Source organism: Phasianus colchicus, chromosome 3, assembly GCF_987193195.1.
Source record: "Phasianus colchicus chromosome 3, bPhaCol1.hap1.1, whole genome shotgun sequence".
Taxonomy (NCBI): Eukaryota; Metazoa; Chordata; class Aves; order Galliformes; family Phasianidae; genus Phasianus; species Phasianus colchicus.
In genome coordinates, this window is record NC_143438.1 from 60,136,339 (window position 1) to 60,145,981 (window position 9,643).

A 9,643-nucleotide genomic window follows, 5' to 3' on the forward strand; every position below is an offset into this window, starting at 1 on the left:
CAGCACCTCAGATATCATCACATAATCTATTCACCAAATTACTGCAGATAAGAGAGTTTTCTTTGCGCAAAGGCATTACACTCCCCTCACAATCATATTTTTATCCCCAAACACTGAACAATATGATTGAGTTCAGTATATGGCATATCAAAGAGAACGAAGGATACGTGCCCTCATTCACATACTCTTGCTTCTAGAAATTTGGAGCCTTCTTATTTTTTGCAAACATGCACACAGACATTACTCAGAAGGCTGTAGATTTGTCTTTGCCTCTGTAAACTGTTTTGAAGATGATGATCTTATCTAGCTCACACTTATAAACTTAAAAGCCATTTTTCTCAAAATACAATTTGTAGGTTTTTTTTGTCAATTCAAGACAGGAGTCAGTGTTTGAATATTCAGATTCAGTCTTCTCTACCCTATTTTTTATAACCGAAAAGCAATGAAGATTTCTGTAGTTTGATTGTCATCAAAACTGAACATTTCAAATAAAAGAAGGCCTTAATGTTGACAAAAATGCTCATCTAGCCACTGTTGAAATTATAAAACTCACTCAGCCCCCACCATTTTAAAACCCAATGTATGAAGACAAATTATAAGCATATTAATTTTGTTGTCGTTGTTGCTGTTTTTAGAGTGTAGAATGCAGTTCTGAGGTCCTGGAAGTACAAATAAAAGTGTTTGAAAAAGTAAAATAAGTGAAATCAAAGGGCCATAGTCTTACTACTGCACTTTCCAGTGGTGCACCTCTGTATAAGGCAAGCAACATTTGGATTAGAGTTGACAAAAGGAAAGATTAAGTATCAGCAAACTACAACTGGGAGGAAAACTAATCTAAAGAGGATGGGTGCAAGTCTTTCACAGTTCTATCATTTTCAATAGGAATAGGTCTCTGCACTCAGCCTGAGTCTCCAGCCTGGGTCTCCATGGCAGAAGTTCTCTGTCCCTAAGGATGAGTTTTCAGCTGTGAGAGCAAAGTTGGATTCAGATTTAGTTCACCCTACTCACTGGAACACGCTTTCAAAGATAAAAAGGATGCTGATATATGGTGATCAAGCTTTGGACCAGTGTACAGAAGGAGCATAAAAAGTGAGCAACCATCAATGTTAGGAAAAAAGGACCCTTAGGAATTATCTAAAGGTCATAGAAAATGAATAAATATTAATGCACTTATCATGCAGAATCTGAGAAATGTGCTGTTATGACTGAAATATTATTCAAAGACAAGTATTGTAATTAAGGTTTCTCTTTTCCCTAGGCAGTGATAAAGAAATGCTGGGTTTATCCTCAGCCTTTAGCCAACAAGTGCTTCCTGCCAATATCCTCCCACCCTCCCCCCCATCTCTTTAATTCTAATGTGAGTTCTTAATGCAATAACCCTTTCAGATTGAATGAATAGCTAGTTAATTCTTCAAAAATGTGGCATTTCTGTTGCTAAGCATTTAATTTCCCCCTACCACTTTTCTTTTACTTCCAGGTGCATTCCTGGGCTACTGTGTTGCTAGTTTGTGTACCCTCATGAAGTCAGAAGGCTTAAGAGCCCCTAGAGCTAGTATAAAATGTATGAGTGTGCTGTATCTTGAAATTCCTGCTGTCGGAAGTGCTAGCTTGGAGGGAAGACAGGAAACCTAAAGGGAAGAAGCATAGAGAAGTCCCAAAGGACAAAGGGAGAGACGGGGAAAGCTAAAAGGAAGACTAGGCATTTGAAGCATAAAGAGCATAGGGGATGGGAAAGACCATAGAGAAGTGGAGCTAAGGGCTCAGCTGAGGGCAGAGGTGCTTGCAGTAGGGATATAGACCTCACTGAGTGATGCTGGCAGCCTCATCACCAGCATCGATATTATTCAGATGGCCATCCCTCTATTTTTTTCCCATAAGGGATCCAGAATGGTGCAAAATGACTGCAGGCATCAAGACTTTGTGTTTGGCATCAAATGGCATAGAAGGGTCTGTCCTTCTCTACCCACTCTGGGTAGACTGCTCTGAGAGGGCAGTCTCACACACAAGACATGTTTGTAAGGCATGTATAGGAGGAGCCTTCTGACATAATTTCTGTTGCCTGACTCATTATAATGGTGCAATTAATAATGGCTATATATGTGTTGTGAGCTGAGGGAATGTTGGGGGATAGAAAAGTTATCAGATGGGCAGAGAAGGTAGCTTCAAAACCTTGGTGTTTTTAAAGGTTTGTAATTTTCCACTTGCTGAAATCTTAACTGAGATAAAGCTCAGAAATGTACTGTTTTAACCCAAGACTTTTAGAGAGAGTAATTTGAGCAGAAACACGTAAGCAGAAGAAAATGTCCTCCCCACACATATATATGGGCAAAAGCTTTCTCCTGTATAGGTTATGGCTGTCTTGCGATGTCATTCGCAAAGCTTGATGATCACTGGTTTGGAAAGGAGACAAGGAGTGAGACAAAGAGAAAAATTTGTTAAATTGCTGAGGCTCTTCAGGAGCCAGAATGTTACACAAGGGTGCCAGCTTAGATGTGTGAGCAAGCTATTCTCCTTGGCCCCTGTTCATCTTCACCTTTCCTTTTCACTCATGTTCCTGCTTTCTTTTTTCCCTGTTAGACCCATCGAGGGGCTGAGATCAGGCAAAAGTAATGTAAAATCCCACATATTCAGGTAAATCCTTTTGCTCTCTTGTTTTTTTCCTGATTTCTCAGTAAGAATAGAATATTACAGAGCAGATGAACTCTTCCACCCATATTGAGACGTCTGACAGCTTCCAAGAGCAATGGGAAGTTTGGGGCCTGCAAGATGGTAGCAGAAGACTGTGTGCAGAGTGCTCCCCACCAGTGCTGTACTGGAGGAAGAGGATGATGGAGGAAGATGCTCTTCACCCAGCCTGACCCAGGCTGTTTTTAACTTTGCGGATCCCAGTCTCTTAGGTGACCTCCAAATTGAAGGTGATAAAAGGCCTGAATCCTGTTATAGAGTTTGCCTCAAAACAACAAAAAAGCACAGCCTCTCTTGTTTCCTCAGCGTTACTTGTGTGAAGGGGCAGAACTATAGAGCAATATGCAGCACAATTTGCTTTGGATGTTACTGCTTCTGCTGTTGTACTGCAACAGGCCAGAAAGAGTCATTTTCTTGTATGACAGGAGTGATGTGATGCATGCAAACAGAAAACTTTTTCCCTTTGCCAGAACACATGGACAAAACCCAAACACTAAAAACGATAAACACCCTTTGTCATTTAAGTCTTCCTTGTCCCAGATTTGCTCAGCTGCTGTCTTTGGGATATATGATGCATGCCCTGCAACTCCCTGAGCATCTGCTGTGGGCCACTATGAGAGACAGAGAAATGAGCTAAAGGGACCTCTGGTCTGAGCCAATATGTGTTTGGAGGAGGCAGCTCCTGCTTGCACTGTAGGCAATCCAGCATTTGCGCTGTCTGTGCAGAAAAATGAGAGCTCAGTTAGAGCATGAGCTGGTATAATTGTGCTAGCTTGATGAGATTCTTATAGGTACAAGTAGCACAAGCTCTACAAAATGTATATCACAACATATTGTTGCCAAGGACCCTTTGTTTTCTCTCACTTCTGGCAAAGCCAGTTCCCATGCTAATGTATGGCCATTCCTGCTGTTTCTTATACTTGCAGCATAGCAGATGTGTGCCTCCACTTCTAAATAGGCCCCCTTTCCTCAGGACTTGTGAGCTTTTCTTTTTTGCTAGCCTCCTGATACATGCACACTTCAGGACCATCCACATCCGCTTCCCTGGAGCTACATCTGTCCAGGCAGAGCCAGCAGACGCCGATCACAGCCCCAAGTGCTGGCACTGAGCTGCCCATGTGGTTACATTGCTGGCACCATTCCTGGCACTGCCTGGCCCAGGCCAGCTCTCTCTATCACAAGCAATGCCTAGGCACAGCTGGGCATTAGTACAGGCCAAGGATGATTCCCAGATGACAGTCTGAGGTTATACTGGAGGGTTATATAGGTATGTTTATGACTGGCTATCCAGGGAATGTATCCTGGCACTGCAGAGTTGATCAGCAAAAACATACCCTGGACTCTCTTTTGAGAGAAGGGGAAAAAATAACCTAGCTTCTCTGAACATAGAACATTATTCCCTGCAATGGCAAATTCATTTTCTTGCTGTCTATTCTCGCATTACTGAAGACAGTAATGAGTCCAGTCACTGGTATAAGAATCCATTTTTATGCTAAGTACTTGGTCACCAAAATACTTGGAGGGTGAGTAGGTAGAAATAACCACATCAACGCTAGGAATGGCCACCCAGTTCTGTATCCTAAATCTCAGGCAAAATCTAAGGTCCATAAAAAACACCCGTATGTTCCCACCTTGCACATGCCACTAAGACCTCCCAGGCAGCCTACAGAAATTCAAGTTCTGCAGTGCAAAAGATGAAAACATTAAAATTCACAGTGTGCCTTAGAAAGGGAGAGCATGGGCACTGCCAGTACTGAAAGATGAGGGAGGCAACGAAGGGAGGAGGAGGTGCAGTTTAGTGCATAGAAGCTGAGGCAGAGGATGGGAAACTCACAGATGTCAGACACTGTGAAGTTAATAATGTGAAAAAAGATGAACTCTCCTTCTGTCTGCATAGCTGTGAAGTTACCCAGCACTGGATAGCCCCTCAAGTCATTGAAGCTGTCAGACCATCTTTTTTCTTCGTTCAGTAATTTCATTTCTTGCAAGGGAGAAGCTGAGATATTGGATAGGAGAGGCTGCATGCACAGCTCTATGACTGAGTTCTGCAGTCCCAAACAATCTTTCCTAGCTTGGAAATGTTCACCTGCTCCTGAATTTGGGGTCTCCAGAAGTAGTTGGAGAAAAGTAGTGGTACTTCACAAAATCATATAAAAATATATTTTAAAAGTGTATAGAGATATAAGAGTGTATAAAAGTGCATAGAGACATATATACTGTGTATAGGGATAAAAGGTTATAGAGATAGAGTCCAATTTTAGGAGGTTTCAGACTGGCAGCAATGCAGCAAATATGTTGTCAGGTCCCTTTGCAGCACAGCAGCTTACCTCTGTGGGAAGCAGCATGGAAAGGTGCTGCCAGGGATTTAAGAGAACTTATCCTGCAGGCGTGCTGCAGACAGAACTGCTGAATCACAGACAAGCTGTACCCTAAGAGCTTCAAGATTTGAATGCAGAGATGATGATTAGAGCCTGAAATGGAACGTAGGATGCTCAGCTGGAGAAGTAAGCAAACAAATGCAAAGCCAGAAACCACAGAGGGGTGAGGCTACATGACTTTCCCTGGTCCATCTCACTATCTCACTGCAATTTCAGGTGCAACACCTCAAAGGAACACAGCAACACAGAGGTCTGCTAGAACAGAGCTACAAACTCCTTTTTAAGGAGAAAAAGGGGAAACTATTTTGCTTTGCTGAATGCGTAACTACAGAGCAAAAAGGGCTCCGTTAAAAAAAAAAAAAAAAAAAGGAGGAAAAAAGAAGGAAGCTAGCAAGCTAGCAATCTGCCATTAGTTTAGCAGCCCTAACATCACATAATCATATACAAAAGTTATATGGTGGACAGCTTGTTTTCCCTGTGCCTTTGCCTTGATGCTATTGGGGTGAAGTTGCTTTTGTAACTTGGCTGTTGAATCAAGGTCATGACATTTCTCTTCTTCATTCTGTTTTGATTTGAAAATGTTACAGCACACACTGGATACGTAAGGATATAATAAAAAATCAGAGATGTCAGGTAAAACTGTTTGTAGCACAGAGTACTGCAGCTTTAAGAGCTGGCTGTGCAGCACAGCGCATAAACAGTGTGCACCAGTCTAGAAGGAGATGGGCTGCAAATAAATTATTAAGCTTTTCTAGGAGGCGGATGGGACATTTTCACCTAGACTGCAACGCGTGTCATCACATACAGCAAAAGGATAAACAGGCTTGGGCCAACTTGATGAAAATTGATAGTGACTTACGCATCCCCATTCAAACCCGTCATACCCAGACTAAAGCAGCCTCAGATAGCATTTTCTAGAATAATCCTACATAACACTTCCCAGGCCTTCCTAATCATTAGTATGTGTTGATTGGAAAAAGGTTTTAATGTGCTGATTCAGAGATTCCCTGTTTGCTGAATAACTAGAAGGGAAATATTTTCAAGTTTTTTTTTCATATTCACTCTGTCCTGTAGTCCCCAAAGGGCAGAGATACTCTTGGAGGAGATCCCTGTTGCAGAAAGCCATCCTGCAAATTTTAGCTAGCTGTTTCAGTCTGATTAGAGGTATCTTTGCATGACAATATGATTTAGTCTCCAGGCAAAAATTTCAAACGCCCATAAATCCATTAGTCCTTTTTGAAAAAAAAAATAAAAGTGCACACAAAAAAGTCTCAATCTGCATTAGGAAAGCTAGTGCTGTTCAATGTAGGCAGTCTTCACCATTCTCCAATGGAGAATTGACACAAGGTTTTTTTTTCCAATGAAAATAGTGGATGGTACATCAAAGCATTGAAAAGTATTCAAAATAGTGTTTCAGATTTACATTACACAATTGAGAGGGATTCAGACTCCCATATTTCAGTTTATATGGATTATGAATCTCTTCTAGCATTCTAATCTTGTTGCCTTTGTTCTGATATAAAATTCTCGCCAATCTCTGTGGTGCCAATACATGGAACAGTATGTTTGGAGCACACATAGCAAAAGATAATTAGTTTTAAGTTTAAAACACCACCCCTGCTTGCCACCTCAGCACTATAGATAGGACAACAACCCCATAACCACCCCTCTGCTCCCTTTCACAAAAGAAGATTCACCTTCTGAAACAACAATGCTGGAAAGCATCTAAAGAGGTCACTTTATTCATACCCTTAATGAACTAGGACCAGTTATTCCTAAATCACCACACCTAAACATGAACTGTCCTGAAAAATCTTCATTATTTGAAATCTGCCTTGCATTTCATTATCTTTCTTTAATCCATTTATATCTCTTATAACTGGACGTTTCTCATTCATGTACAATTTAGATCTTATTTGTGTGACGCAAGCTGATTTCTTCTGGACCTTCTTTTGGACTCAGGGTAACTGATCAGCTCCTCTTTATAATAAACTTCTACAGACTGAGAGGTCATTCTGTTCTCCCTTCTTTCCTCCTTTCTGTTTTACTAATGTCAATTAGGCTAGTTCATTCAGTCATTCTTCTTTGGCTATACTTACTAAAAACTATTCATATCTACTGTTTTCCTCTGGATTATCTCCAGTTGGTATACATCTATCTTTAAATGTAGTGCCCCAGATTGGATACAGTACTTCCACTGAGGTTTCTTCAGTGGCAAGTAGAGCAGAATAATTTCTTTCCTCTGTCTTACATCCAACACTGCTCTTAAATACATACCAGCATGAGATTGTACTTCTGCAGCAGCCTCATTTTGTTGAGATAGATGAGTTTGTGGCACATTATAATCATTTGATTCTTTTTCTGCCTTGTTTCTACATGGCACATTTAAATCCAGATTCCACTTGACCTTTATGAATTTGTTTTGCTGATTTCAAACTGAAGATACTCCCCTTTCTTCAAAATCTTACATATTCTTCCAAATGCTGCACCTTCTGAAGTAATACAGCTCCATTGGTGATATCACTGATGACAGAACATAGTCAAAAGCAGATATCCTTGCTGGAAGTGTCCTCACATTTTGACAACAAACATTATTATGTTGAACCACAGTTCAGTTGAACAACAGTTTTTCAATGGTTTTAAGTACCAAAAGGAAAAAGGATCTTCTTTGACAAGAATAAATAAATCACAATTTCAATTTCAGTATGACTCAGTTTGGTATCTCTACAAATGCAAGGATATTTCACCCAGGTAGTTGCATCTACAGTTGGCCCAGTAGAGGTGTTATTTTGAACAAACCTGCAAGTTTGGAGTTCTGATGCTTTATCTTGACAGAAGGGACCTATTACCTTTAGCCCAGATAAACAGCATTGCTTTAAAAGACACAAGTTCTGAAAGTGTTGGTCAAAGTTAGGCACGAATTTGGTCTGTCAGTCTTGAAGATCTGGGCCTAGAAGCGAACTGAGACTAGAAGATGTACAATGGAAATACACTGAATGTAGGCTACTCTAGAAAGTAATTGTCCTCTTTCTTAATAAGCACTTTCCGTCCTATGTTCGAAATACGATGAAGGTCACTGGCTTTCTGCAAAGGAAAGAGTTGGTCACTGGACAGATCCTTGATTAAGAAGGAAGGACCAGAGCAAGATGTATTGTTACATATATTGCTGCTTTTCTAATATAACTGTGGGTTGAACACAACCTCTGTGAACACTGAGAAATTAATACTTGCAATTCAATGGGCAGTACCAGGACACCTCAAAGTTTTTGTCTTCCTCGGTCAGTCATTCCTTGGTTCAGCAAAAGCAGTCCTCCTGGTTCTCACTGCTCCTAAACATTCTTCTAAAGACTTAGGTACAATCTGTAAACCTGGAAATGGAGTAGAATTGGTGTTGCTATGTCAAGTTATAGCATATCTTTTCATTTCCTCTAAAGGGAGCTCTGGAAATACTGAGTTTATATATACAACTGTAACAGAGGTTATGCTTACAGTGAAGTACACTTTCAACAGTAAATGAAAGCCATTTCCTTGTGTAACTTCATGTTTTGCATTGCTGCTGCACAGATCTCTAGACATTTCTCTCATCCCTTTACGTTCCTGAGTCATATTGTGAATGAAATAGATACAGAGACTCTGGCTGGTCATTCTTTGTTTTGGCCCTTTTCAGTGAGTCTGAGACAACCTCAGCACCCCAGCGTATTATAAAAGCACTCAAGGAGACGCAGAAAACAGAAACTGCTGCTCATGTTTTCAAATGTTCACTTCTTAATCAATTCCAGGTTTTGAGTGCTCATTTTCAGGGAGCTGCTATGCCCTTAGTTACCATTCAGCCAATTGGCATTGAAGCTTTTCAGTGCATTACAAAATCAGGATGAAAGTACTTAGTCTGAGTACCTAAAATCAGTGGCCACTTCTGGCCCTAGTTCAAATACGAAGTTGTATTATTATGAACCTTTATGTTTGCAGTTAAAGGAGAAGGGAGCAATTTATTAGCACAAAACAGATACTTCTTTGATGACACTTGTAGGAGCTGAATTAAGTACAGTCCTTCTCTAGAACAGAGGTAAGAGCAGTATCCACACTGTATTAGGCAGAGAAGCAGGGCATATTGTAAGCGTAGGCTTTATCCCTTTCCAGAGAGAGCTCATGCTTAGATCAGGTAGCTACATCAACAGAGAGTGCTTAATAACTACTCTCTAATATCAGGTGTGGACAAAAATAACCTAGAGGGAAAATCACCTTCTTGCATACACTTTATGTAAGCCAAAGATTATCTTTCAATATTGTCTTTCTAAGCACGATGTGCCCATTTGTTTAAAGGAAAGCTGAACTGATCAAAGAATTTCTCACCAAGAATAAAATTTAAGAAAAAGTAGATCAACAGAAGCTCAGAGCTCTCCACTGCAAAGCAGGAGAATGAGGCCAATTTGGTACCTTGGTACCTTGGGGCTGGCATAGCGGGATTTTCCTTCATCGTGAGCACTGCTTCACTTTACCTAAATGTGTCATGCTGGTGAGTCCTGAAGTAAATTATTAGATCATTCTAATATACATCAAAGGCTTTTGGAGGTCCTGAGTCT